This window comes from Vicia villosa, linkage group LG5, assembly GCF_029867415.1.
Source record: "Vicia villosa cultivar HV-30 ecotype Madison, WI linkage group LG5, Vvil1.0, whole genome shotgun sequence".
NCBI classification, from domain to species: Eukaryota; Viridiplantae; Streptophyta; class Magnoliopsida; order Fabales; family Fabaceae; genus Vicia; species Vicia villosa.
The window spans coordinates 105,318,473-105,324,984 of record NC_081184.1 but is presented as its reverse complement, the minus strand read 5'-3'; positions in this window follow the sequence as shown (position 1 = coordinate 105,324,984).

The window sequence follows — 6,512 nt, the reverse complement described above, 5'->3', positions numbered from 1 at the left end:
TGGGCTTTGACTGCTTTGCTGACATGGCAAAATTGAATCAAAATTGAAAAGGGATTAGGGTTGTGTTACGTGAGATAGCTTCACGTTCTCCTTCTTCCCTTCCTCTGTGTGAACTCGACGGCGGCCGGAGCAATCACGAATGCGCGGCGATGGCACGGCGGCGGAGGGCTTATCCTCTCCGTTTCAGTCCTCTCGTCTCCATCTTTGATCTCAACTCTCAACGGCGCGGCAATCCAACTCTCGCTCTCTCTCGCGAACGCACATCTCTCTCGATCTCATCATCTCCCAGGTTGCGATTCTCTGTCGGAGCTTCTTCAATATCGACGGTGATGAAGAGAAATCCAGATAAAGCTCCAAGAACCGGTAAGCTTCGATTCCGTTTTTCTTCCCCTCCCTCCGCAATTTAACGTTTGCGATAGGTTGTTGTTGTTTGTAGATGAAGGTCTGATGCTGCTTGCAATGTTGTTGTTCGCAGTGAAGAATGATGAGGAGGATTATTGATGAACGAATGAAGCGGTTATGACGGTGATTGATGTTGATGAATTTGTGAAGAGGAACTTACGCAGGAGAACGGTTCAGAGAGAGCAGAGAGAAGTTTCTTTGAGAGTTTTCTGATTGGTGAAGAAAATGAGAAGAGGAAGATGAAGCTCTGTTGAAGATTTTCTAGATTTTTGATGGAGAATGAAAACTGTTGAAAATTATTGGAGAGTGAAACTTGTTGGAGAGTGAATTGATGAAGATTTTTGCAGATTGTTGGAGAGTGAAACTTGTTGGAGAGTGCAAAGAAACACAAGAAAATTTCAACACAAATCTAGATAATCATGTGGAAATCAATATTTCCAAGCTGTTACAACAAAAGTGGTTGCTACAAAGACAAATTCTTTCAACAGAATCTCTCTCACGGATCTGAGTTTTCCAAGTAAGATCTTTCAATCTCTTTAGCTGGTTCTAATCTGTATGTTTTCACACTGGCTGAGTTGAAACTTATTTCTCAGACTTTTCTCTTCAACGAATTTTCTTGGTGAAGGAGGGTTTGGTCCTGTTCATAAAGGTTTCATTGATGATAAGGTTAGGCATGGCTGTTAAAGAATGGCTGTTAAACTTTTCTGGTTTTTATTTGCAGATTCTTGATGGAGAGTGAAAATTGTTGAGAGTGAATTGATGAAGATTTTTGAGAGTGTGAAGATTGGTTAAGAAGATAACACAGTCAGCAAATCAGTCAAAGCCCAGTCAGCATTAGTAGTAAAAGGGTGTGGTGAAACTGGCTTTACACTTTTATAAGGGTGTCTTCTTAAAAAAAAAAGTTCAGGGGGGCAAATCTGAAACACGCCCTAATGGCAGGGGGTGAATTGCATTTAACCCTTTAATTTAATAATGTCCCAGGAAAATTCGCAGGTAGACCTGCGGAAATTTTTCCGCAGGTAAATCGAATATTTCTGATTGTGTGTCCGTGCACTACCTTTAAACTCTAAAATATATTTTAAACAACAAGCGGTCGTTTCTTTCACTATTAATTCTGATAAAGAAAAACTTGTAAATAAATAAATTAAAATTGTGATTTTATCAAATTATTTTTATAATTATAAATATAAAATGAAAAGAGAAAATAAGTGGTGTATCGTTAATATAAAATGTAGTTTTAAATTGACAATCAATAATTAACATGTATTTTTGTCAAATTATGATATGATAGCGAATTAATTTTTTTATTGAAGGACAATGTAAAATTATTTTTTTCACTTTCAATTCATGTGTATCAAACACAAAAGAAACTAATAACTTAGAAATGATAATACAATATTAGACGGTAAATAAAAATGAAATAAAACTCTTAATTTACAAAATATGAAATTTAATGGGTTTAATCTATTTACATTAACAACCACAAATTTTGAAATTTTTTATAAATAAAACTATATAATAAAATATTTTAAATATGCATTATCATACATATATCAAATATTATTTCTATTTATAAAAAGAACTCAAAATACAAAATTTATTTATTTTTTTTGACAAAAAATACAAAATTTATTTAAAAAATAAATTTATAAATCATTCTTACATATTTGACTTAAATATTTAGACAAAAGCCCACGTAGTAAGATGTGTGTTGAATTTTAGAGAGATAGTAGTTGTCGACAGTTATTGGTACATCTAATATATAAGTAAATTTTGATGTTGTAATGGAGATAGATTCACATTTAATTTTTCTTTCTTTAAAATTCACACATCCGAGTAACGAAGATAAAAATTTGTGATAAATGTATGAATTTGCGTCCACTCTTAATTCAAGCTTTTTTTTATCCAATTACTTTACTATTTTCTTTTTATTTACTTTGTCCATTTAAACCCTTCAGTTCTGCATGTGCTTTATTGAATATTTACATTGCAAACCTTCTAGTACTATCTCATTCTCTCAAAATATTTAACGCAAAGTGTCCTTTAGGATTTTCTATTTTCATCCTGCAAGTGAATTAAAACTCGTGATTATTTACTAAAAACACTAATAAACACCACCCATTTATAAATATTCACATCTTCTCTTTCCACAAAACACATCCATCTCAACTGAAGAATGAGAGCTTGTTTAGTGAATCATTTAAAGTCATTCCTACCTGCTGAAGTGATTAGTCTTATAATAGGGACTAGACTCTGATTCCACTTGTTAGAGAGCCCGGGGATGGCCGGGAGGGTTAATGGGCTAAACATTAAGGATCCGTGAGACCTTCACACCATAATCCACTTGTTTACCTTAGAAATTTGTAAACAACGCTAGTCTCTTCTAAAAGGTTACTTGCGAGATTGACTAGGGAATCTCAAAACATCGCTTTTGATTCAAAGAGTTTTTGTAAGAGTTTTTAAATATCGTTGTTTGAAAATGAGGCATTCGACAAGGCATCAAACACTCTTGACGTAGAAGGTGGTGTTTTTTGTAAATGATTGTGAAATATCAAGAACATTTGAACATAAATATGTAAAGAAAATAACAAAGTTTGAATGTAAATGACATAACATCAAAGTTTGTAGAAAAGTAGGTGATTCAAACTTACACAGCCCTTGCCGAACTCATTTCGCTCGTTTGCATGGATACTCTGAGTGTTTAGCCTGTAGGCGCTTGCAAGTGTCATACCCCAAATTTTGACCCTAAGATCATACATCATTTGCATTTCAATCATCAATCAAGATCACAATCTTGGGGTTTCATTTTTGGTGTTACGCTTACTTCATCTCTGAGGGGAACCATCAAGCACTTATATTTGTTTAATTTGTTTTATACTAACCAAAATCAAAAAATATGCATTTTGTTTCTTTTGTTTGTGTTTTACAAGTAAAAGATCGGTCAAGAGCCAAAGCAGTTCAAAAAGAAAAAATTTGAAAATTTTGCTGAGGAAATCGATTTCCATGGACGAAATTTGAAAAAAAGAGGGAAACATGATATCATTTTGGCACCTATCTCATTTCCTTAATTATTCATTATCATTACCAATATTCACATCATTACCATGATTAATTTCATTCATTAACCGCATTTTAACCTCATTTTACCAAATCATTCAAATTAATCTCCAAGAGACAATTACCAATTTGCCACTACCCTCACTTCCAATTTTATAAATAGAGGCCCCCTCTTCATTTCACAAGCTTGGAGAGCCAAAAAAACTCTTGCAATTTCTCTTCCCATTCTTTCCCAAATCACTCAAAGCTCTTCTTCCATAAAAAGTTAGTGATATTCACATTGAATCTCACTAATCTTTGAGCTAAACCTCCATCCATTCACCTTTTCTTCATTAATTGTTGGTAGATCAAAGCATTTGGTGGTTGCTCTTGAAGTTGATTCAAAGTTTGTGCAAGAATTGGTAAATCTCCAGATCCATTTCAATCCTTCAAGATGTTATCCTTTGTTGATTATGTTAGAACAAGAAATGTTCTGATCAATATTCTTAGTTTTGATGATAACATTAAGTATGAATTTTGTATAAGAGAATGTGGTACTCTAATTATTCACATTTTCCATTTCAGGAAAAGTATAAAAGAGTATGCACAAATCAAGGTTCAGAAGCACTGACCCATAAGTTCTGGATTGCTTCATCAGCACATGGTCTGGCAAGACATCAGAAGATGATCCTGCAGAATCAGAACATGAACTGGAAAGCATCAGAAGATGGCAGTCAGAAGCAAAGCTCTGAAGCTCTGATGGTATCACGCTCAAAGCACTTCAAAGTCTGAAGACAGAAGTTACAACTGCACCAAAGCTGAAGACTCTGATATTCAAACGTCTATTCTACTCATTCTGAGTCCAGAAGAAAGTACAAATACAAAAGGTTATAACGTCAAATCTCTGACTGACAAAAGGAACGTTAGAAGCTACAAAAGGCAAAGTCAGTAAAAGCAGTGAAAGCATGACTCGAGGTAGTTCAAAAAAGTGTGAAACAATAAATGCAGCAGTGTACTATTCACGCATATCATTAAATGCTCCCAACAGTAATTTCCTCTCAGCGCCTATAAATAGAAGTTCTGATTCAGAAGCAGCTAGAACACTTTTACGCAAACATAATGAAACGATGTCAAACTGAAAAGCAAAGAAGAACTTCATCTTCAACCTCACAACTTTGTAATATCTTAGTGAGTGTTACGAACTAGAACTTAAGAGAAATATCACTTGGTGATTACAACTTTATTAGAAGCAAATCAAACTCTTGTAATATTTATTTTATATTGATTGTAAAAGGATTTCCTAGAGTGATCAAGTTATGATCTGTAGACTCTATAAGACTTAAAGGGTATCTAAGTGGAGAACGATTGTAATCAGTTTGGTTAGTGGATTAAATCCTCAGTTGAGGTAAATCACCTTGTCAGGGGTGGACTGGAGTAGTTTAGTTAACAACGAACCAGGATAAAAATAATTGTGTTCTTTATTTTTATCTACTATTTTTGAGAAGTTACACTTATTCAATCCCCCCCTTTCTAAGTGTTTTTCACTCTTTCAATTGGCATCAGAGTGCCGGTTCTAGGTGCAAGCACTTAACCGTGTTAGACAAAAGATTCAGGGAGAAAAATACAAAATCAAAATGGTTGAAACAACTTCGTCTACTCCTCCTCCTGAGCAAAACAATGGTAACAATGGAAGCAGTAGCTTCAATGGTTACAATAGACCACCAGTCTTTGATGGTGAGAATTTTGAGTATTAGAAGGACAGACTTGAAAGTTACTTTCTTTGTCAAGATGGTGACTTATGGGATTTAGTGTTGGATGGTTACACACATCTTGTAAATACTCGTGAAGTAAAGATCACAAGACAAGCTATGAGTGATGATCAAAAGAAAGAATTCAATAATCATCACAAGTCAAGGACTATATTGCTAAATGCTATCTCCCATGCTGAGTATGAGAAGATAACAAACAGAGAAACAACTCATGATATCTTTGAATCTCTAAAGATGACTCTTGAGGGAAATACTCAAGTAAAGGAGACAAAGGCTCTAGCTCTAATCCAGAAATATGAAGCATTCAAGATGGAGGAAGATGAGAACATTGAAGCAATTTTTTCAAGATTCCAGACTCTGAATGCTGGATTGAGAGTGCTAGATAAAGGATACACCAAAGCTAATCATGTAAAGAAGATTATCAGAAGCTTACCCAAAAGATGGGGACCCATGGTGACTGCCTTTAAGATTGCCAAGAATCTGAATGAGGTGTCTCTTGAAGAGATGATAAGTGCCTTGAGAAGTCACGAGTTTGAGCTAGATGCAAATAAGCCTCAAAAGAAAGGTAAGTCTATTGCATTAAAATCTAATAATAAAAAATGCACTAAAGTTTTTCAGGCAGAAGAAGAAGAAGAATTTGACAAGTCAGAGTCAGAAGAAGAAGAAGAAGAAGAAGATAAGTTATCTCTCTTATCCAAAAGAGTAAACCAACTCTAGAAAAGCAAGCAGAGAAGATTCAAGAACTTCAAGAGCTTCAAGAGACCTAAAAAGGGAGAATCTTCTGAACATAGAAGATCTAGCAAGAAGAAAGTGACGTGCTACGAATGCAAAGAGCCTGGACACTACAAGAATGAATGTCCAAAGCTCCAGAGAGAAAAGCCCAAGAAAATATTTGAAAAGAAGAAAAGGTCTAATGGCTACATGGGATGACTCAGATTCATCAGATCAAGAGTCAGACTCTGAAGATGAGCAAGCCAACATAGCACTCATGGCAACAGTTGATGCTAGTGAAAAGTCTACTTCTGATTCAGACTCTAATGAGGTATTTTCTGAACTTACTAGAGATGATCTAGTTTCCAGCTTATCAGAACTTTTGGAAGTCAAGAGTCAACTTAGTATCAAATACAAAAAGCTGAAAAAGCTCTTTGAATCTGAAACTAAGAGACTGGAAATAGAAAATTCTGAACTGAAGGAAAAAGTTTTGAAATTAACTAAAGATGTTGAATCATCTTCAAGTTTATAAAAGTCTATTCCAAGCATTAACAATATTCTGAAAGAATATGACTTGAGCTTCAGAAAGTTCTT